Consider the following 25,848-nt stretch of genomic DNA (forward strand, 5'->3'; position numbering starts at 1 on the left):
GCCTAACCCAAACAGCCATAGAAACAACCACCACAACAACCAGCCTACCCTTGACCATAACCACACCCTTCTCAACCTTAACCCTAACGTTACCCATCCCAACCACACCACACTCAACCGTATCCACCACACCTCCCTCAACCCATAAAAGCCCTATGATTGCCACCATTCCCATCTCAAGTGGGAAATCGAAGAAGTCTCCCGTATTCAAAGATCCTATCCTCGATTGGCTCGCGGAACTGGAAGAGGCGAATGATAAACATGCAAAAAGGGAACTCATGTTGATCAAGTTCTTGAAAGATCAACAGGCCATCAACCGAGAAGTGACCAGACAAAGGGACGTTCTAGTTGACAAGTTGGCTATCATGCAAGAGCAACGTGACTTGGATCAACCCCAAATTGCAAGTCAAAGGGACTGGATCAACACTTTGCAACAAAGAATCAACAATCAGCAGGAATTGGTGAACAGAAATACTTTACAGAATGTTGAACAACATGTTGATATGGAAAAGCTGACAACTAGAGTCAAACAGCTGAAGACAGATCTTCATTCCTCCTCTAAAATTGCAAGTGAGTTTAGGAAGGAACTAGATTCCTCTCTTATCAGTGTGTGGATGGATTTTGAGCGTCTTGAGTCAAGAGTTGGTGGGTTGGAAAGTTTTGATAATCAGGAAATCAGAAAATTGATGGGTGAAAGTGAGAGATCGCGGGAATTGGTTAAGAGATTACAAGAACAGATTCAGGAGGAACGTGCTGAGCAAGGACGTGTGAATGAGTCACTCGTCAATCGATACCTCGCTGTCATGGAGGTTTTGCAATTGACTGACGAGGATGTTGAGAACCCGAGGGTTCACTTGATGGGGACTTGTCGTAGATTTCTTCGTGTAGCCGAGCCAAGGGATGAGCAAGTCAACCGACGACAAGGCGTTCCCTGTTGCCGTAACAAGCCAACGTGCTGTTTTCTCGTATTTCGTACAAGAAACGAAGTTATAATCAAGTAGCAATCACTTAAGCGAATTATTCAAGATCCTGCCTTTTTCTTATTATCAATCTAAGCATCCGAATTAAGGTAGGAGTTATGTTTAAGTTATTTGAATTATAGCTTAGACTATCAATCGAGGCTATGGCCTTTAACCTTGATCGTATTTTACAAAAATTCATTCACAATCAAATTTTCATAAACGTTACTTCATGACGAATTAAAGTTAAACGAAAGATATATTTTGACGGGCATGTAGTAACTGGATGGGGGATATCACTAGTAGTAAGTTTCTTGCCTAAGGAAAAGTAATTCGTATAAATCCCAATCAACCGAGGGACCCGTTTACTTACCTGGAGAAACTTACCAACGTGATAGAACCTATTAGGCCAAAGCATACTATATCAAACGTCACATAAAACAAGTATTTTCATTCACAATCAAAGATAAATGATTTCAAGGTTTAGCTTACAATCATAGCTTAACATCAATCAAAACATTCATACGAACCTATTTATGTATAGGTTAAGTATCATTCACAATCAATCAATTAGTCAAGGTTTCCAACACCGACGATACAGGTGAATACGTCAACCTTTTCAATCAGTCAAAACATATTATACTCAATGAGATGAACAGGTGTTTGTCTTAGCGAGTCAATCAATGTCTACATGAGATCATTAAATCTCTAAAACTTTATAATACAAAGTAGAAAATAAAGTCAACTCAGACCGAATACACATGTGTCTGGATCCAAACATAACCGTCCAGCCTAATCATTCTAAGGCTACCTGGCCACGGGCTAATGGTCATAACTAGTCTCCCAGTAAGGGCTACGTGGCTCGGGAACAATTGTGTGTGTAGGGCAGTGGTACATAGACCAGAAGTAGAATCTACTTCTTCTGCTGAGCTTGTAGAGAAAACTATATTTGTATTATATTGTCATTCAAATGTTTTATTGAGTCATACGTATTCACCAGCATATAGCTGACGTATTTTTCCAACCCATTGCAGGTAATTAAGCATAAGTAGCGTTAACAAGGATTGGAGTCTTATTGAAGATAGAAGCGCGTACAAGATGGCTCCGTTTTGATATAAATCCTTGTAATATGAAAACATATCTTTTGTAAACCAATACTCGGTTATTTAATTCCCGAGTAAATTTTCAATGTAAATTAATATTATATTAAACCTAAAGTCTTCCGCTAAAATTAACCCATAAACTCTGATATATTTACAAAACAGGTACCAACTTGTGGTCACACGCCTAGGCCTTAAGTCGGGGTGTGACAGGTTGGTATTAGAGCCATCGGTTTCCGCGAATTAGGTATTAAACATTAGTACCTAGGCTTTGACCATTATTATTACTATTCGTAGGGATAAGATAAGATAGGATTGGTAAACCTCCTATCCCTAATCTAACTAAAGTGCAGATGTCTTATATTAACTACTTTGGTCGTAGACACCGAGTAGCCATACGATCAGTACCGACAATCATTCACGAACCATCCGATATGGAAAATAGCAATAGTTACTACACTAGCTTTTTCAATCACGATCAACCAATCAATCCGGTGATTCCATACGGGAGTTAACCTGTGTATCTCCCAGGCAGTCAACAATGTCCAATCAAAATCTCTGATAATACCGAGGACAACATTCCCCAGTATTACCCCTCCGACATTCCAACATACCATCCTTCAGAGGAACAGGATGTACAGAGTAAAATCAAGCAAGAAACTGAATCGGAGTCATCAAGATGGATGAATTGTCACTCGGATCAAAGAAGATGGCAATTCTGATCACCACCATTGGGTTATCAATACCAGATCCCACCGACCACTTCTAAACCAAGTCGAAAACCAAAAATGAGGGTTACAATGCCCCATGAAAAGATAACATTTCAAGCACCAATCAAGAATCCTTATGAATCAGAGGAAGATCCCGAGGAAGAGGAGGATTCCAAGGAAAAAGATGATGAGAATCAATATCCTTATTTTCCATCTTATAAGGGATCAATACCATCGATCTTCTATTCGGGAGGAGGCAAATCTCATCGAGGAATTTTACACCAATAATATCCGTGATGAAGAAATGCATGCATACGTTGCTAACCCGCATCTCTATCCACAAGAGAATGCTTATCTCTTTCCAGCCGCATCCGCACCAACGGGATATCCGAACCCGCCAAATTCGGTGATGGACGAGCTGAGAAAAGAGAAAGTGGACAAAAAGAGAATAGGGAGAAAGATTTCCAAGAAGTGTGACAAGATGAAAAATCTTGTTACAAAATGGATTAAGGATTAGAAATTATGGCTATGTACTGTTGTAGTTGTTATGATCTTTTTCATGTAAGATAAATAAATGTAATATAAAGTGTGTCTTTTCTGAAATTTTGTTTTATTCATGTAACAACATGTCTAAAGCAAATAGTAATCAAGAAACTCAAGTAAACAATAAAGGAAAGACAATCGAAGAAATCATGCAAGAAAAGGTAACTGCGGAAAATATACAAGCCATACCACAAAATTATGTTCTTGGTATCCGCGATCTAATAAAAGAGGCTGTGAATTCAATCTATGAAATATTAAAACATGATCAAATTCGTATTGCCTCACATTCTAATAAGAGAACAAGTTGAAGTAAAAATGAATCTGCTACTTCGAAAAGAGAATCAAAGAAAGAAACTAAAAAGGAATCGGAAAAGAAGGAAAGTAAGAAAGAGAAAGAACCGAAAACGAAAGAAGCGAGTGATGAAAGCTCGACTGCTGAAAACGACCTCCGTGAAAAGACAAAGAAACTTAAAAAACATGAGGGTTGTGATTTCAAGGTGTTCAAAGTCTATAACCCCAAAGAATTTCACAGGGACAAAGGAGTGATACATACCCTCCTATAGTTGGAGGAAATGGAATCGATTGTGCTAATAAGCAAGTGTACGGAAAGCGAGAAGGTGCAATATACCTCCCAGATGTTCAAGGGGGAGGCATTAGAGTGGTGGAATACCCTGATTGGAATCAAGGGTAGAGAGAATTTATACAATCTAGACTAGGCAACATTAAAAGCTATGGTAATGAAGAAGTTCTGTATGATTAACGAGATGGATCAGATTCAAACCAAGTTGTGGAACCACAAGGTTGTGGGAACCAATCTCAAGGAATATAACACCAAGTTCCTTGAGTATTGTAGAATCGTGCCTCATTTGGTCACTCCTGAAATCAATAAGGTGACACGATACATATACGAATTGCCAATCGAGATCCGTGACTTAGTTCGATCACATATGCCGACCACAACAGAATCTGCATGGAGTTGGCTGGATATTTGATGGATGGGATGTTGAGGAACCGAGATGAGAAGAAGAAGGATGATAGAAAAACAAGTGTGGGTGGAAAGGAGAGAAAGACGGAGAAGAAAAGAGAAGGGGGATTTGTGTATAGTCGCCCCGTTTGCAAGTCATGCGGAAAGAGACATTTCGGCAGATGTCTTCGACCAACTAACACTGTTGTATGTGGATTTTGCAAGAAATTAGGACACTCGGAAGCAAATTGTAGGAAAAAGACTGGGGTATGCTTCGAGTGTGGCGAGAAGGGACACTATAGTACTGAGTGTCCAAAGAAGAAATCAACAACGATGACGGTTGGTGCAAGTAGCAACGGTGCGAAGACCGATGCCAAGAAAGGAAATGCTCGTGTCTTTATGTTAGACACTCAAAAAGCAGGTGACATACCGGACGTGATCACCGGTACGTTTCCTATAAATAATGTTTATGCTAGAGTTCTATTTGACTCGGGTGCAAACCAAAGCTTTATAGATTATAAATTTTGTAGTCTATTAAATGATCCCTTAGTTAAATTAGATAAACATTATGAAGTCGAGACTGCTGATGGTAATATAAGTGGAATAACCGAGACTTTAGATAATGCCGCAATTTCTTTAGCCAATCACGTCATGCATGTCCGATTGTTACCCATGACATTGGCAGGTTTTGATGTAGTTTTAGGTATGGACAGGTTATCGTTTAATCAAGCCCGTATCCTATGTAAAGATAGAGCTATCGATATTCGAACACCCAATAACAAAACCATTCGTATAACCGGAGATAAAGAAGGAGGAAAGGTAGGAATAATTTCTAAGATCAAAGCAAGTCATTGCATAGGTAAAGGATGCCTCGCATTCATAGCCTATATAACCAAAGAAGATGGAAGAAGTGCCAATCGTGTCCGAATTTCAAGATGTATTTCCTGATGAGCTACTAGGAGCCCCGCCTGATAGAGAAGTAGAATTCAAGATCTACCTCATGCCAGGAAATTCACCAATAGCCAAATCACCTTATCGTCTAGCACCAACGAAAATGAAAGAACTAAAGAAGCAGTTAGATGAACTTTTGGAGAAAGGATTTATACGACCGAGTTCGTCACCATGGGGAGCTCCAATTTTGTTCGTAAAGAAGAAGGACAGATCGATGAGGATGTGTATAGATTACCGAGACCTGAACAAGGTCACGATCAAGAACAAGTATCCATTACCAAGAATCGACGACTTGTTTGATCAGCTTCAAGGAGCAAGTTGTTTTTTCCAAGATTGACCTAAGATCGGGTTATCATCAATTGAAGGTACAAGAAGAAGATATACCAAAGACGACATTTAGAACCCGATACGGACATTATGAGTTCACCGTTATGCCTTTTGGACTCACTAATGGTCCGACAGCTTTTATAGACATGATGAATCGGATTTGCAAGCCATATTTGGACAAGTTTGTTATTGTTTTCATTGACGACATTCTTGTTTATTCAAAATCCAAAGACGATCATCAAGTTCACCTTAAAATTATACTTGAAACCCTACGGAACTAGAAATTATACGCCAAATTATCGAAATGTGAATTTTGGTTGTCCAAAGTACAATTTTTTGGTCATGTTATAAATGAGAAAGGTATTCAAGTAGACCCAACAAAGATTGAGGCTATAACCAAATGGGAGAAACCCAAGGCACCGACTCAAGTCCGAAGTTTTCTAGGGTTAGCCGGATACTATAGAAGATTCATTCAAGACTTCTCCCGAATAGCGGTCCCATTAACTTCACTCACAAGGAAAGAAACTAAGTTTGAATGGGAACCGAAGCAAGAGGAAGCATTCGAAACACTAAAACAAAAGTTAACCAATGCACCGATTCTGGCTTTGCCAAAAGGGCTAGAAAATTTATCATTTACTGTGATGCTTCGCACACGGGAATGGGAAGTGTTTTGATGCAAGGAAAGAAAGTGATTGCTTATGCTTCGAGACAATTGAAAGCTCATGAAAAGAATTACACCACACATGATCTTGAATTAGGTGCTATAATCTTCCCGTTGAATTTATGGCGACATTACTTGTATGGTGTAAGATTCACGGTATACACTTATCACAAAAGTTTGAAATATATATTCGATCAGAAGGAATTGAATATGAGACAAAGGCGTTGGATGGAAACACTCAATGATTACGACTGTGATATTTGGGAAGAAAGGAAAACTGAGTCCAAGATTCGTTGGGCCATTTAAAATACTCGAAAGAATTGGACCAGTTGCTTATCGGCTAGAGTTACCCGAAGAAATGCAGGGTATTCATGATGTGTTTCACGTATCTAATCTGCGCAAGTGTTTAGCCGACGAAACCCTTGCTATGCCATTGAAAGATGTTAAGATCAACGAGAAGCTTAAGTTTGTGGAACAACCTATTCAAATAGAAGATAGTATGATCAAATTTCTCAAACACAAACGACTCAAGCTCGTGAAAGTCAAATGGGATTTAAGACGAGGACCCGAGTATACGTGGGAACTCGAGTCAGAAATGAAGAAAGAGTATCCCAATCTATTCAAATAAATCTCGAGGACGATACTATTCAAAAGGTGGGGAGGATGTAACAACGCGTCTTTTACCCTCTCTAATTTAAGCCTAAATATATTAACTTAGAAAGTATAGGGACTGAAAATGAAAATTCTGAAAATCTTGTCCCGCCGCGGTACGCGACGGGGTAACATGGAACCCATCGGGTAGCGCGATGGGGTTGCTGAGTCAGTGGACACGTGTCCAACAACGTGTCAACACGTGGCGCGTTGTGACAGGCCACGTGTCACCACCGCATAAGGCGGCGCAAAATTTCGGTGCCGCGGTAAGCGAGCAGTCCCAAGAGACCGGACGCGGTACGCGACGGGGTCCAGAATTGCATATAAAAGGGGGCGGGGGTGACGGGTATGAGCTCCATTCATCCCAAACACACCTCCATTTTCACACACTTAACCTCGAAAGGTGTGCCCCGTTGCCGTAACAAGCCGACGTGCTGTTTTCTCGTATTTCGTACAAGAAACGAAGTTATAATCAAGTAGCAATCACTTAAGCGAATAGATTAAGATCCTGCCTTTTTCTTATTATCAATCTAAGCATCCGAATTAAGGTAGGATTTATGTTTAAGTTATTTGAATTATAGCTTAGACTATCAATCAAGGCTATGGCCTTTAACCTTGATCGTATTTTACAAAAATTCATTCACAATCAAGTTTTCATAAACGTTACTTCATGACGAAGTAATGTTAAACGAAAGATATATTTTGACGGGCATGTAGTAATTGGATGGGGGATATCACTAGTAGTAAGTTCTTGCCTAAGGAAAAGTAATTCGCATAAATCCCAATCAACCGAGGGACTCGTTTACTTACCTGGAGAAACTTACCAACGTGATAGAACCTATTAGGCTAAAGCATGCTATATCAAACGTCACATAAAACAAGTATTTTCATTTACAATCAAAGATAAACGATTTCAAGGTTAATCTTACAATCATAGCTTAACATCAATCAATAAATTCATACGAACCTATTTATGTATAGGTTAAGTATCGTTCACAATCAATCAATCAGTCAAGGTTTCCAACACCGACGATACAGGTGAATACGTCAACCTTTTCAATCAGTCAAAACATATTATACTCAATGAGATGAACGGGTGTTTGTCTTAGCGAGTCAATCAATGTCTACATGAGATCATGCAATCTCTAAACTTTATAATACAAAGTAGTAAATAAAGTCAACTCAGACCGAATACACGTGTGTCTAGATCCAAACATAACTGTTCAGCCTAATCATTCTAAGGATACCTGGCCGCGGGCTAATGGTCATAACTAGTCTCCCAGTAAGGGCTACGTGGCTCGGGAACAATTGTGTGTGTAGGGCAGTGGTACATAGACCAGAAGTAGAAATGCTTCTGCTGAGCTTGTAGAGAAAACTATATTTGTATTGTATTGTCATTCAAATGTTTTATTGAGTCATACGTATTCACCAGCATATAGCTGACGTATTTTTCCAACCCATTGCAGGTAATTAAGCATAAGTAGCGTTAACAAGGATTGGAGTCTTATTGAAGATAGAAGCGCGTACAAGATGGCTCCGTTTTTGATATAAAATCCTTGTAATATGAAAACATATCTTTTGTAAACCAATACTCGGGTATTTAATTCCCGAGTAAATTTTCAATGTAAATTAATATTATATTCAACCTAAAGTCTTCCGTTAAAATTAAGCCAAAAACTCTGATATATTTACAAAACATGTACCAACTTGTGGTCACACGCCTAGGCCCTAAGTCGGGGTGTGACAGCTATGATTCTTCATCCTGATGTACAGCCATTAGCACAAGGTGGTGGTGATGATGGTGATGATGAGGATGATGATGACGAGTCTGATAGTGGAGACGAGGATGATGATGAGAAAAATGATGATGACGATGATGACCATGAGTATGATAGTTACGATGAGCCTTGTGGTGGTGGAAACGGTGATGGTAGTGGAAGTGGTAGCGGTGATGCTACTGGAAATAAGGCTGCTGATGTTGAGCCGCCAAAGGAGGCTGAGAAAACGAGGGAATCGGATGCTGCAGTGGAGGCTGAGTTCGCTTCTTTACTAAACGTTTGCTCTTTTGCAGGTACTGTCCCGACAATTAAGAAAGTTGTGGATGAAAATAAAGAAGATAGTGATAACGGCATCAACTATTCTCCAAACCCCGACACACCACCAACTTGGGAGAATGTTGAGCCAGCCGTTGATAAGCATGTTGTGACTCCGGTTGTTGCTCCTTCTCAAAGAAGGTCAAGAAAAGGCATCAAATACTATAGCGTGATAGGATGGGAAGCGTGAGATGGAGGTCGAAACCTTACCATGATTCAAATCTCATTTTGTACTCCAAATACCACAAAGATAGCAAAAGTTGGGCTATCAGACGTACATATGGAGATCTTACATATCTCACTATGAGAGAGATGCAATCGCTATCGAAACTTGAGATGAACCTATTTCGAAAGACGATAGATCGAGACGACAGCAAGGATACCATTGAATCATGGTTCAAGAACAAGTTTTTGAGAAGAGAATGGAGAGCTGACTACCCGACGTTCGCAGTCAATGCGGGTAGGTCATTCAAGATAAAGAAGATCAACCCCTTCTCCAACAAGCCTTCCAAGGAAAGATTATATAGGATGCTTGATAATCATGGCATGCCAGTCTGCCATGGAATGCCCTTCGAGGACGACTTTCTCTTCGACTTCATCACTTGGGAGTTTGACAATGAGCACGGCGAAGTCATTATTCACTGAAAACGCACTCACGACCTGTGGTTCTTTGATGAGCATGAAATGGCAGACTCTGAACACAGCGACCTCAAGAAGCTAGTGGAGTCGCCACTGTGTACTGTTGAAGACGTCCGTCGTGACAACACGGATGCTATCATCGGAAAGTTCAACAAGTTTCTCAGATTACTTGTTGAAAAGCAACCTTTTGTTGAAGATCCAGACGGTGTCTTCGACTACGAGTCCGAGTGCGAGTGGTAAAGGAATAAAATAAAGCAAATACCAAATACTAGAGGGAGATTGTAAGGCCCGTTTCGGTATTAGTCTTTCGTATTTGTAATTAGTTTCGTTTATGTTTCGAGTTTTTTTACTTATGCATGTCTGGGCCCGAGGCCTTGTGAATTTGGAGCCCATTGGGCCTTTATCTTTACTATATATAATACACCAAACACCAGCAAATTAAGACACTTTAAATTAAGGGATTTACAACATTTAATGCTTAATGTACAACATTAAGTAGGGGCAAAAATGTTATTGTAACATCAAATTTCACGTACATTTGCAATGTCTTCAAACTAATTACAACTTTCATCCCTTAAAATTACACCATTGGTACTTGGTCTTTTACATATATATTATTTTATTTTCACTTTTAACCCAACTACCCCCACGATTTTTAAACGGTCATAACTTTTTTGTACGTTATTTTTTTAAAATAAATGACATCATAAAAAAGAGCAATTTATTATCTTTAATTTGAGTATGATATTTCTATAGTTTTCGAAGTAAAAAAAATATGCAAAAGTGTTTGCGGTTTGCTTTTGATGGTTTTAAATTAAACCATGAGCCAACGTTACACGTTTTATTTGTCGTCGAAAACCGAAACTAAACTGTTTTTTTAATTAAAACCGAACCATTACCAACGATTAGGTTCCGATATAGTTTGTACTTCAATAAAAAAATGAGTTTAAAATTTAAAACAAGAATTATTAATCTACATATACATTCGCTTCAAACTAATCATCAACTAATACATTATTAAGATAATCATACTATGAACAAAGATAACTTCGGTCATATAAATAATAACCTTATTAGAATAAATAGAAGACGAAATCATAACAAAAACAAAGATTACAAAAAAAAAACACTAGAAATTTGGCTAAATTAAAGTTGTAATAGACGAGTTTGCTCGTATTAAATTGTTTAACTATATTTTGACTATGTCTAATATATATTATATCTAATACTAAATAAGTAAATAATTAACATTTCAATATGTACGGCCACCTCCGGTTTCAACCGTGAAACCAAACTGGTGAACGATCTCACAGTGTCAAACGAGATAATGAACACCCAAAAATTTGTTACATGATTATAAAAAATATGTGTTTCCAGTTTCCCGTTGCATCGCACGTGCACTCTTATAGTTAATGAAAGAAGAGTATGGAATACACGCACTATATATTGTGTGTATAACATACTCACATAACCTTTTGCATATTATCCAACCTACAACTCTCTCTCCCTCCCTCTCTTTCAACTTTCAGCAAACCTTAGCATCACCACAAGATCCGAGATCTCGGTCCTAGCTAGCTGTTTTCGCTAACTAGTTGTAAGGTTGATGCAAGACGACTAATACTTAATTTGTTTGTTGTTTGACCCGATCACGATACCTACATATATGAGAGGAAATATCATCAAGAATCTTTCTCTTCAACTAATAATGACAAACAGTCTCATTAAAAATTCCATCTGCTTGGTGAACCTCAATAATTCATACATAGTCAATTAGTCATCCATAGCTACCCATGAAGATATTTTTTTAAGAAATGGAAAATATAAAAATGTTATTGTAAGCTGTTTATTAATGAGATAAGACTGTTTGGGACCACTTTAGGTTCAAACGTCCGATAAGAGATTAAAGAACGGCCCGATTTAGCAAACACTTCTTTCGGTATCTAACCAAATATCCCAAGCAGATTCATTCTGTACCAAACATATGTAGTCATTCAACATCTGTCAGTAACTCAAACCAATAGTTCCACTCCAATAGTTCTTATTTATTTTTCTAATATCTCAAAGACGCTCGTTCCTCTTTGACATAACCCGTCAGCCCGCTGGTATAAGCCAATGACCACTTCGTCGGACCTTCTACCGGAGATTCTAAACGTAATCTCCGGAAAGTTAGAATACTATGCAGATTACATCAACTTTCTTTGTGTTTGTACTTCATGGAACCACTCTACCACCAAAACCAAACACAATATACAACATCTTCCTTCGGTTTCCCATGCTAATGTTTGCTGAATCCAACACAAATGAAGATCAAGATCATGACAACCGTAGGCTCTTACTTCTTTCCAATGGCGGCACCATGCGTAAGTTTCCACTACCGGAGGCTCGGTTTCAGAGATGTGTTTCGACTCATGGGTGGTTAGTGACTATAGGTGAACAAGAGTTTTATACCAAGCTTGTTAACCCACTTTCTCATACTCAAATTGATCTCCCACAGCTTTATATGTTTGATGAGTTGTATACTGATCAAGATGAATGGATGTACTATGGGTTTTGCATGAGAAAAGCTTTGTTTACATCATCATGTCCTTTATTAAAAGATCCTTCGTTTCGTGTTGTCATAATTTGGGGGGGAAGTATAGGGTATTGTCGCCTAGGTGATGTTTCGTGGAGTCGAATCGACGGTTGGGAAGGGCATTTGTTTGATATTGCGTATCATAGTACAAGAAAACGACTCTATGTAGTGGCCACAATGGGCACAATTTATGAATGTGACATAATAATGATGGTTTGGACCCTTTGAAGTTGTCACGAGTGGCAACCTTCCCGACAAGCGAGTTCAGGTGTTCGAGTGTTCCATGGGCTTATTTACTCGAATGGGGGCATAAGAGTTTGCTAATGGTCATTCGTGAACGATATTATTTCAAGAAACACGATGATGAATATGGGCGTTATGGACCGTATAGGACTAGTAGGTTTAAATGTTTTGTGTTAGATATAGATGATGGAAAGTGGTGGGAAACCACGAGTTTGGAGAACAAGGCGGTTTTCGTGGGGTTTAATTCATCGTTTGCTATCGACGTTGCTGAATGTGTGAAGAGGAATTGTATTTACTTCACTGATGATCTTTATGAACCATACCGTGGTCTACCGGATGGTGGAGGAGGAGACGTCGGGATATATGACATGTTTAGTAGACAAATTGAGACCGTCTTAAAGTCACAAGAATCAGTTTTTCGGGGCAGCCCTCCTCTATGGCTTCAAACAAGCTCTCTTCCTTTAACTAAGATGATTAATTAAGTAGTCGTTTAATGGTGTGCAAATGATGGCTAAACTAATCTAGTTAGGCTACTTGAATAAGCGTTTGTATGTGTTTGTGTGATCAGGAAATAGAATAACGATGTGTACGTATTACCATCAGCTTTATTCATTTGATATATCCAAACATAACCTATATACTAATTGCAACAACTTAAAATCTTGTTAAAAAGTATTTTATAAAGTAAAAGTTCCATCAGGAGAGGATGATGCTCATGTAATACGTGTATAAGTATTGATGCTCATGTAATACGTGTTGCCGTAACAACTAACATGTAACATGCTTGGGGGCCTAGTTTGGAACTTGTAAGTTTTGACGTCCAATCAGAAGAGGGTGGTCCATTCTAGAACGAACCTTTCGGAATTAAGTTATTGTGCATACCACGTTCATTCTTCACCAAACGAGGATTACTTTTATTTTATTTTATTTTATTTTATTTTCTTATGACTAAGCACACATGCACCCTAATTATTATGTCACCTAGTTTAGCTTTAAACCTAGGTTTACACCAAATAAAATTGTTTCTCAAGCTGATAATGAGATGGTGGTAAAGTGGTAACGGAGAAACTTGGTGTCCCATGTGATTCGGGTTCGATTCCTGCTCCATCCTTTAGTTTTGGTGACATTGGGTGACGATGAAAGACTAGGCAAATATGCAACGTTCACTAATTGTATCCTTGAACTTAACAGGTTTTTGTCTCAACGCAATGTCGTGCCTTCATGTGAGTGTTCACAAGCGTTGGCTTTAGGGAGAGTTTTCCCAGGATCGAAAGATGAATGTACTCCGATATGGTGAATTTAACCAGTAGCCCATTTAAAAAATCCATTAGCTGTTAAAAGAAAAAAAAAGATTTTCTAGAGTGGCCAACAAGATATTATGCTAACCTATACATATATCACCAAAGTCATTTTGTGGTATGATCATTACTATGGAATATAATTAATTGTTATTTTATGTTGTTTGATAGGTATAAAAAACACAAGAATAATACAAAAATGACGAAATAAAAAAATGGTAATGGCAATGATGATGGTGGTGGTCAGACGATGGTGATCGGATTGTGGCAGACTGGCAATGGTGGAGGCGGAGGTAGTAGTGACGGTGACAGTGACAGTGACGGTGGTGGTGGTGGTGGCAGTAGCGATGGTGAAGGTAGCGGTTAGGTGTTAGCGATCAGGTGATTATGGTTGCAGTGGTGAAGAGAGTGCTGGTGGTGGTGGGATAGTGTGTCAAGAAATTAGGGCGAAAGAATGAATATATTGGGGGTAAAATAGTAGGTGTCTGATAGAATGGTTTTTGATATGTTTAAAAGGAATGAGATTTCTTGTGTAATCATTGATTTCATTCAGTTGACCAACGGAACACTCATTTCTTTCATTTGGCCCAATTTTAGAATGAACCTTTTGGAATCCGATCTGTTGTGAACACAGGTTCATTCTTTACCAAGTGAAAGAATATGTTTTTCTTAACTAAAACATATTTCTTTTATTATATTGATCACATTGTCTAGGTTTGAACATGCGTCTCCACAAAAGATATAGAAGAGGATAATTTTATTTTCTATAAATTTCCTTATTTATATTTGGTACTTGTATTTATACCTTTTGGGTATCTTTTGTTTCAAATAATGATGAAGAAATAAACCAACATAATTTTTTACGGTATCAGAGCGGGTATCTAACCGCTCAAACAAAACCGAAACCCTAAACCCTTGCAGACGCTACTAAACGTAACCCGCCACCGTCGCTAGAATAACCGCTCAAACACAACCCACCCTAACATTTAAGATCCGCCTCGGTCTCTTCCTTCCAAATCCGACACCGATCACAACCACAACCAGAACAATCGTCGTCGTTCATGGACAAATCCATTACCTGAGCATCCGACCATACTTCATATATCGTGACCATCAACCACCGCAGCAGAAAAACCCATCACCATGTTTTGCTTCTTGTGTCTTGAGAGAGAGAGAGAGAGAGAGAGAGAGAGAGAGAGATATGATATAAAAAAAAGGAGTAGATTGGAGTGGTGGACATAAATTTGCTTTATGGATAGTGGCCTTCAATTGTAGAGAGAAAGAGTTCTGCTTTATGACAAGAAAAGAATAAGTTTGGTTTATCATTTAGCTTGTGACATCAGACCATCCATAGTCCATCACAATTATGGCGTTTTTCGCTTAAAACGTCGGGTACACCGCCCCCCGGCTTTTTTCTTCGGCGTTTTCAAAGGAGCGTTTCCCACAAAACGCCATCATGGCACACATGTTTATAAAATTGTGTGTAGGGAGGGGAGAGAGAGGGGACTATATGTAATTATGGTAGGAGAGTTGTGACGTTTTGCATACTACGCCACTTTTGGCAAAACTCTCCATTGATGACAGGGATGTCACATGGTGCAAAATGCCCAATGATGGCGCGTTTTGACTACACATGGTCTTAGAAGAGTATTTTAATTAAAAAACAAGAATAGTTGAAGACTTAGTCATCTTTAATCTAGGTGATCTTTCTCACTTGATCCGTTGCTAGCAACATGTAACACAAAGAAGCCGAGAGCAGCCCTATCCCCGTTTTAAATAACGAACAATACCAACAATTTCTTAGTGTTTCCTACTAGAGACGCTTCGGTTAAAAACAAGATCTCACACATCGCCAACATGGAAGATAAATTTAACACCAGTAACAAGTGTGTTGTGGATTTGGGTGCTACCGATAACATAACTCACATGCTTAATTGGTTTAATAATAGTATGAAAAACACATGTGAGTTGCAAGTTACTATACCCAATGGTTCCTTCATTCCAGTGGAAAAGCAATGGCTTTATCAAATGAGTATGGTGGGAAATGAGAGAAAAGCAATGGCAACTGTTAGTGACTTATGGCATAAGCGTATTGGATATGCGTCGCATGAAAAATTTTGTGTTTTGGATTTTGTTAAGAATGACTCTTCGGGAACAAGCGATACGTTTTGCGATTCTTACACCAGAGCTAAATTTACCAGGTTACCTTTTCCAATAAGTTCAATGAAAACCCAGAGTTGTTTTGAAATTTTACATTGTGATATTGGGGAAGGTATAAAACTCCTTCGCTCACAGATGCCAACTATTATTTAACTATTTGACGATTTTAATCGTTCTGTGTGGGTGTTCCTTTTAAAACACAAGTCAGAAGCAAGTGATTTTTTAATTGGCTTCCATAAAATGATTAATACACAGTTTAATAAAACTGTAAAGAGAATTAGAAGTGACAATGGAGGTGAATTTACCTCGAACAAAATGTGCAATTTTTACATTGAGTATGGTATTCTTCTAGAGACCAGTTGTCCACATACTTCGCAACAAAATGGAGTCGTGGAACCAAAACACCATCATCTCCTTGAAACAACAAGGGCTTTGAAATTTGAAGCTAATTTGCAAACACGTTTTCAGGAGAACGCATTATAATGGCAACCTACATTATAAACCGACTTGCTTTAGAAGTCAATGAAAATAAGACCCCTTATGAGATTGTCTATGGACAAAAACCTGATTGTGCAGGTTTAAAGGTTTTTGGGTGCCTTGCGTATTATCGAAGCACCAAAACGAGGGCTGATAAGTTTGAGGAATGAGGGATGACCGGGAATATTTTTGGGTTATCCACCGGGTACCAAGGGTTAAAAGATTTATGATGTGAAGAATGGAAATATAATAATATCTTGGGATGTGAAGTTTCTTAAAAACACATTTCCTCATGATTCACACATTGACCAAGAGAAAGATGAAGAACTAGAGAGTTTCCATCATGGTATTATGATGATCAAAATCCACATGAAAACACGAGAAATATACATGAAGAAAACGAGTCAGATTCCAAAAGCCCGAACAATAAGGTGGACGAGAATATGCATGAAGGTGATGTTGTCATGCAAAATGATACAAATAGCGGCAATTCGCCACAAAACGAAGGGTCGGTCGAAGTGGCAGAACCCACGAGCCAAGCTGAAACTGAATATGAAGAGCCTACCAGGGAAAAACGAACTAGAACTAGTCCAGCTTGACTCAATGATTTTGTTGTAAATCTCCCACCATCCAATGATTAAGCTTCACCCGAGTAATATAGTCAAAAACCCTCCACGATACACCCTATTTCCAATTTTATTTCTTACAATAAATTTACTTGCATAAATCATTTTTAACGGCCATCACTTTAAATGATGAGCCAAAGACTTTTAAGCAAGCTGTTCAGAATGAAAATTGGAGAGAGGCAATGAAGAAAGAAATACAAGCACTTGATATTAATGGCACGTTGACCCTTGAGGATCTACCAGAGGGAAAATGAGCCATACATTCATAGCGAGTGTACTAATTAAAATACAAACCAAATGGAGAAATAGAAAGATACAAATCAGGGTTAGTGGTAAAGGGTTTAACTCAAATTGAGGGAATTGACTTTTATAACCCCTTTTCCCTGGTGGCAAAAGTTGTCACTATGCGTACACTCTTGGTAGTTGCAATAAAGAAAAACTAGATTATTCATCAGTTGGATTTCAATAATGATTTTTACATGGTGTCTTGGACGACGAAATTTACATGAAGATCTCACAAGCATTTGACAAAGGGAAGGAAACAAAGGTTTTCAAGATGAAGAAATCCTTTTATGGGCTAAAACGTGCATCCGTAAATTGGTATCCAAAGTTTACATCTACTTTGCACGAGTCTAGCTTTAAACAATCTAAGCCCGATCACTCACTTTTTATATTTAAAACATCAAGTACATTTGTCGCGGCGGATGATATTATCATAGTGGGTAACAACTCAAAGAAAATAGAAGAAAGAAAGACTTTTCTTGATAGAAAGTTTAGTATCAAAGATCTTGGTGTTTTGAAATATTTTTTATGAATCAAAGTAGCATGGACCAAAGATGGGCTTGTCCTCAGTCAAAGAAAATATGTGATGGACATTTTGGCACATAGTGGTATGTTGGGTTGTAAACCAAGTGTCTTTCCTATGGAACATAGCACCAAACTTAGTAAGGACGATGGAGAAGTCTTTGTTGATGCTGGAAAGTATAGAAGATTAGTGGGCCGACTTCTCTATTACAAGCCACTAGACCCGACATTACGTATTCTGTCAACGTTCTTAGTAAGTTTGTTGCTGATCCTCGACATAATCATATGGAAGCAGCTATAATAGTTTTCATATACTTGAAATCTACTCCTGGTCAAGGTATTTTACTTCCAAATAATCTCATTGGGTATACTGATTCGGATTGGCTTGGGTGTCAAGAAACAAGACGATCATGAACTGGTTATGTTTACTTCTAGGAGGCGCTCCTATTTCTTGGAAATCGAAAAAGCAATCCATTGTATCCAGGTCTTTTGCTGATGCCGAATATAGCGCTATGGCATCGACAATCAGTGAAGTTTTTTGGGTTCGATGAATCTTGAAACATTTAGATGTCATCCAGACCAGCTCGACACAATTATTTTGTGATAATGCAACTGTCAAACACATAGCAAATAATCCAAAGTTTCAGGAACACACAAAACATGTCTAAATGGATCGCTATTACGTCAAAGCGCTCGTTGAGTTGAAGGATATTGAGCAGTTACATAGCCGACTTGTTCATAAAGGCCCTTGGTTCTAGATAATTGCGGTTTTTACTCGACAATTTAGACATTTGTGATCTCCATGATCCAGCAAGTGTAGGGGAGTATAGAAAAGGATAATTTTATTTTCTATAATTTTCTTTATTTAAATTTCGTTCTTGTATTTATACCTTTTGTGTATCTTTTATTTCAAATAACGATGATGAAATAAACCAACAAAATTGTTTAAAAGAAGTTTTGCTTCTTATCACTAGACTACAACCCAAGTGGCAAACTAGAGATTATGTAATACTAACTAATATATATCACCAAAGGGAATTTTCGCCTATTGGTGGTATAGAGGTGTTAGATAATGTTTTACCTTTTCAAGTACATAAAATTTATCACCAAATCCCGTGTGCGTAAAATAAATAAACAGTACACTAAAAATTAATAAATTTCTCGAAGTATAATAACTACATTTACAAATGAAAACAAATTAATTTTTCTCTCTTATTATCTTCAATACCCCGTGCATTTGAAGGTCGGTGATGGTATGAAATAAGATGTCGAGCTAAAATAATGTAAAGAACGTATAATATCGAAAGTTAAAAAAAAAAAACTATAAAAACTTTAATAGTAAGAAAGGTAGGTGGCTATAAATTATTTGGACAGATCTGTGATCATAGATGCGATGACTGTCGTACAATACTGATAAGAAAGAAACTAAGGGCATCCACGATAGGAATTTCAAAAACATGCCAACTCACTTGTCATCACATCATAAAAACATTTAAAAATTACTCCCACAATAGGCAAAAACAAATGAGGTGGAAAATCTTAAAAAAAAAATGACTTCTACACACTTTATTAAGAATGCTTTAATGAAACCTAATCTTATATACATGTACAATAAGCCTCTAGGTAAGACGAGAGGAGATAAAAGGGGGGGTGGGGGTGGTTTAGAAAGACAATAGACACAATAACGGTAGATAGCTTACAACCAACTAAGATTCGGTGGTGGTAGCAATGAAGAGGAATATAATGAAAAAAGATTTCATATCATAAACTTTTGATACATAAACATAATAAAACTTCATAAGCTTTTATACAAACAATTAACTATATATAAAGATATTGTAAGGCCCCGTTCCGGTGCCTCACTCTAACGTCGGATTTACTCATAAACACAGTTCTACAAATCAGAGTTTATTAAAACTTTCACGGAAAATAAAACTTTAACTGTTTATTACCAAACATTTAATCTTTTCTTTAAAACCATAGAATAAATCATCACATTAAAACATCATTTCTTCCGTCTTCAAATGCCAGCCATTCGATCCATGCCATGTGCCAACCTCATGCTAGCTCGTTAATCATATTCACCTGCGTGCATACTAAAAGTCAGCTACGCTGAGTGAGTTCTGGTTAATTAGGCGACATACAATACATACACATATCTTACATACATACATATCTTAACCTTGTATAAATATCCATAAGAGGAACATCACATAATATCTATTAAAAGAACTATTACTATTACCCCTACTATTTATATTCTCCATAGAAGGACACTATATATATATATATATATATATATATATATATACTCCATAGAAGGAGCATCCTATATACTTCCATAGAATGAACACTATGCTTTCCATTAAAGGAACACTATGTTTTCCTTCAAAGGAACACTGGGCTTTCCATTAAAGGAACACTATGCTTTCCATTTAAGGAATACTCTATATATTATCCGCAGAGGGAACTCTATATATAAGCTATCATTTAATATCCATATAAGGAGATAATCATCACTATTCTTGGCAATACATGCAATATCCGAAGATCGTTCACCTATCGACAAGCAATCATCCTTACATTACACACAATATCCAGATCTTTAATTATAACCTAACGGTACGTGCAATATCTGAAGATCGTTCACGTAACGTTAGACAATCATCATACATAAATTATACAAGGCATACACTTACCACTTAAGGTAAGTGTATTAACTATCACATCGAGTATGCACAAACTCCCGAAAACATAACAAGGAATGGGGCTAGAAACTCACCTGAACTCGTTTACTTCTTCAGTTAACGGTTAATCCTTTCTTGACTGTGCACGGCTAGCTGTATAACAAATATGCGTATTGATTACTATCACTTTTTGTATTACGTTTCTAGTTAAATTATTACCCTCAACGAACGAGGGTCCGGGGGCAGCGCCCCTGGCAGCAGGGTCTAGGGGCGGCAGCCCCTAGCAGGGTTCAAGGGGCAGAGCCCCTGGCTGGGGTCGAGCTACCAGGTCAGCTTGGAAAAATTTTATTTCTATTAATTGTCTTATCACATTTTCCATTAGGATTTCAAATTATTATCTAATTCGCCATCTCATTTGCTATAACGAATTAAGTGTAATTCGTTATCAGATCACACTCTAATTCTCTATCCAGATCACATTCTAATTCGTCATCCTTCTTTAGCTGATTCGTTAATCTAGTTCGTCATCTTTCATGACCTGATTCGCTAGTCTGGTTCGTTATCTTAGTTCGCTGGCCTAATTCGTTATCCTAACGAATTGGGTGGGTAACGAATCATGTGATTCGTTATCTAATCATAACGAACTGGGGAGACTGATTCGTTATTTGGGCATAACGAATTGGTGAACTAATTCGTTACCTTGCCATAACGAATTGGGTTAATTGATTCGTTATCTTCTCCTAACGAATTACACCCATCTTATCCAGACTTTGACTTAGAGGTCAAAGTTAAAATTGTCAAGAACACCATATAGTCAACATATCTTAGATCTGCAATTAAACCTTCGTTTCTTAACCAAATAACACGATTTAGGTATCAATGGATTCAGAATTACACCTCCTACAAACCCTAACCATTTGTTCGTCCAAATGTTCATGTTTATGGGGTGCGATTTTGGCATACATGTTACGGGTCTTCATACTAACAATTAGCCTATCAAACTGTAATTGATTTCAGTGAGGTTTGCTTTGTTGGGTTCGTTTTTATCATATGTATACAGATCTAAGACTACCTAAATGAATCCGGATCTAAAGGAACGATTTCTAGTTATAAACGTACCTTAAACGAGTCGGTTCACGAACACGGTTAAGCCTTGACGTTGTTTTGGTTCTTCACGACGATCTAGCACCAACGGGTTCGGGTTTCCACCTTCGAATCTTGGCTCGGGTTAGGATGGTGTTTGTGTGTGTTTATAAAGGTGTAGGCTATGGTGTAGATTTGGATAAAAATGGAAAGTATTAGGGTTTAAGGGGTATTTATACTACCTTAAGCCCATGGACCTAAGGCCCATCTTACCCTTTTGGTCCATAATTAATTCCATCTAAAAGCTTACTTATCCTATCATATTTTATTATTATTATTATTAACCAAGAAAAATTGGGATGTTACAAGTCTTCATTCCTTAAAGAGGTTTCGTCCCCGAAACCTAGCTTATTCCTTGTAGGAGGAACACTTCTTGCTTTCACGCACTTTCTTGGATCGTCTTAGCTTTATGGGTTACCCTTCTTACTCCTGACTTACAGTTACCGAGCTGTGTTCATGTGCTTTAGCTATTTAAGGTAGCTTGTCCATGAGACCCTCGATGTTACAAGTCTCGTTTCGTCCTTCCAAGGGACCATGTTTCGTTCTACTTAACATTACTGTCTAAAATAACATTTATCACAACACAATAATCATTCATAACCGAAATCAACTCATAACAGTTTCTTAGCATAATTAATTCAGACAACGTCAGTCTAAACTTTAAAATAATACATAAAAACACGCGTTAAGTCATTGATAATTAAAACACATATTAAAACTTATGGCTAGTAACTAGCCTTCTTGAACGGTACTTCTAAGCATAATGAGGAAACTATTAAACCTCAAACATTCTTCTCTGCTTCATGTCCTTCCTTCGGCTTCCTGCAATCCCTTTCTAGGTGTCCACGCCCTTCACAGTTGTGGCACCCATGATGATCTTTGCACTCCCAAGAGGAATGTCCTGCTCTTCCACTTCTGTAGCAAACACCTAATCCCATTCTGCACTCTCCCGGGTATCTCTTCCCACATTTTTCTCAAGCGGTGAACTCCTCCTGCATTGCCTTCTTCCTACGTGGATCCACCTCATTGGCTTCATTTGGTTCTGGGGTTGGGTTCTTTTTCTTCGGTTCCGTCTTCTCCTCTTCATAGGTGGCAAGGTCCTCATAAACCATCTCGGCCAATTCCACCGCCGAGTCAAATGTTGCGGGTTTACTAGCCTTAACAAAAGAGCGAACATTTCGCGGAAGTCCTCTTACGTAACACTTGATCCTTTAACTTCGGTGTTCATCATGTCAGGTACCAACCTAGACATGCGGTTGAATTCAGTAGTATATTCCCATTGTGTCATCTTTCCCGCTTTCAAGTTCAGAAATTTCATCTCCACTCTTTCAACTTCGGTATCAGCGCATAACCTCTTCATCACCAACTCCTTTAGATCATTCCATCTCATCGCCTTAACCTCTTCCTGACCCTTCCTCTGCTCAACCGTCTCCAACCAGTACATTGCTTCTTCACCGAATGATTGAGTAGCATAGCCCACAGCTTGGTCGGGACGGCATTTGCTAATGCGGATAATTTTATCCATGGCGGTTACCAATTGAAGCGTGGCGATTGCGTCTTCCAAACCAGTTAGCTTCGGCGGGTCACATCCTTTGAAGGACTTTTAGTTACACCCACCTCGCCCTCTCTTTCCATCATCAACTTTGACAGATCCAGCTTCACCCGAGTCACCCTTCTTTCCCTCACCATCTTTCTTACCATTTCCCCTGACCCTTCAGCAGTTCTCCCATGGATTCCAGCAGATCTCTCGGGATTCTGGTTCTTCACAGCAGCGGCTACAGCTTGAACAATGGCTGCTTGAATCGCAGGGTCAAGTTGAACCCCTTCGTTGTTGCTCGGGTTTCCTCCAGCTGCGCTTCCTTCATCTCCGGTGTTGGAAGCTGCTTCTACCGATGGTTGTCGGACAATACGAGGCCTGTCTCGACGCCCAGTGCGACCTCCAGTGCCAACGACCTCTCTTGCGCCAGCCATTGTATTCTAAAAGGAAACACACAAACGGTGTCTATTACGACACTCATCCTACCATTTAACACCATTGTCTAGTACGACATTTTATCATAACATAAATAATCATTCATAACCAAAATCAATATATTACACGTCATAGATAAGCATAAGTTTTAAACCTTAACACAAAACAAGTTCTTAGGCAATCATACTAAAACGAAATTAAACTATTGTGTAAGCAATTATTCCTCCATCGAGTGCCCATCTTAGCAGTCTTCCTTGGCCTATGCTCATATCCCTTTCGCACCTCCCGCCTTCGTTCATTTGCACTCCCTTGCCATGTGATCCGTTTTACCGCATATGAAGCATTTTGGGCGATCAGGGCATTCTCGAGAGTAATGTCCACCCCTCCCGCACCGATAGCACATGTCCGACCCAGTCCTGCATTCTCCCAGGTGCATTTTTCCGCACACCTTGCATGTTTCCTTGGCCGCCATTTTTGGTGTCTTCTTCTCCGCATACTCCACGACATCTGCAAGCCGTTTGGTTCCTTCGCCCCTCTCATATTATCATCAACTTTCTTATCGTCTTCCCCCGCCCTCTCAGTAGCCCTTGCATGGCTTTCAGCAGACTTATCATCACGAAATTTCTTTGCTGCAGCAGCCACAGCGTAGGAAATGGCATATTGAACAACATGATCCGGCTGATACCCTTCATCGCTGCTTGGTCCCTACAGAGTTTCACTTTTCTCCTTTCTCGTAGTAGTAACTGGTTCTTCAGAAGGTTCCCGGACAACACGTGGCCCACAAGGACGTCCAGTGTGACCTCCATTACCAACAAACCTTCTTGCTCCAGCCATCGTATTCTAAAGGGAAAACACAAACGTCATCACTCCAGGAATTATTTAGCACATGATTCGTAAAGTAAGTAGTTAATGACAGTGGCCAAGTGTAATTAACTATTTACACTACTCCTCAGCTTCTACATACTTCCCTTTATGATTTCACTTGTGCTAATTTCTACTTTAAAATAGTTAATCAATCAAACAACTAATTAATCCTATCCCTATCCTGCACATATTCTTCTTTTAATAATTAAACTAAAGTTATCATGCACTATGTAATCATACACTTTTACCTTTACCGGGCTTGCTTGAGTGACACATGGCTATCTTGAACTGACATCTTCTTTCTTTTACTACTTAAGTACCATTTTCTGTTCGAGTCTAAGCATGTAGGATGCTTAAATCTCTCGAACTTATGCTCTTATACCAACTTGTAAGGCCCCATTCCCGGTGCCTCACTTTAACGTCGGATTTACTCATAAACACAGTTCTACAAATCAGAGTTTACTAAAACTTTCGCGGAAAATAAAACTTTAACTGTTTATTACCAAACATTTAATCTTTTCTTTAAAACCATAGAATAAATCATCATATTAAAACATCATTTCTTCTGTCTTCAAATGCCAGCCGTTCGATCCATGCCATGTGCCAACCTCATGCTAGCTCTTTAATCATATTCACCTACGTGCATACTAAAAGTCAGCTACGCTGAGTGAGTTATGGTTAATCAGGCGACATACAATACATACACAAATCTTACATACATACATACATATCTTAACCTTGTATAAATATCCATAAGAGGAACGTCACATAATATCTATTAAAAGAACTATTACTATTACCCCTACTATTTATATTCTCTATAGAAGGACACTATATATATATATATATATATATGTATATATATATATATTCTCCATAGAAGGTGCATCCTATATACTTCCATAGAAGGAACACTATGCTTTCTATTAAAGGAACACTAGGCTTTCCATCAAAGGAACACTGGGCTTTCCATTAAAGGAACACTAAGCTTTCCATCAAAGGAACACTGGGCTTTCCATTAAAGGAACACTATGCTTTCCATTTAAGGAACACTTTATATATTATCCGTAGAGGGAACTCTATATATAAGCTATCATTTAATATCCATATAAGGAGATAATCATCACTATTCTTGGCAATAAATGCAATATCCGAAGATCGTTCACGTATCGGCAAGCAATCATTCTTACATTACACACAATATCCATATCTTTATTTATAACCTAACGGTATGTGCAATATCTGAAGATCGTTCACGTAACGTCAGACAATCATCATACATAAATCATACAAGGCATACACTTACCACTTAAGGTAAGTGTATTAACTATCACATCGAGTATGCACACAGCCCTGAAAACTTAACAAGGAATGGGGCTAGAAACTCACCTAAACTCGGTTACT

The 25,848-nt window shown here is 38.4% G+C and overlaps 1 pseudogene; it reads left to right on the plus strand.

The window, feature by feature from the left end:
• Window positions 1-11,698: 11,698 nt before the first annotated feature.
• On the plus strand, window positions 11,699-13,101 carry LOC143573983 (putative F-box protein At5g55150; annotated as a pseudogene).
• The last annotated feature ends 12,747 nt before the right edge of the window (window positions 13,102-25,848 follow it).

The sequence above is a fragment of the Bidens hawaiensis genome, unplaced genomic scaffold, assembly GCF_021521415.1.
Source record: "Bidens hawaiensis isolate Kalapana, Puna unplaced genomic scaffold, B.hawaiensis_p1.1 tig00026817_1, whole genome shotgun sequence".
NCBI lineage: Eukaryota > Viridiplantae > Streptophyta > Magnoliopsida > Asterales > Asteraceae > Bidens > Bidens hawaiensis.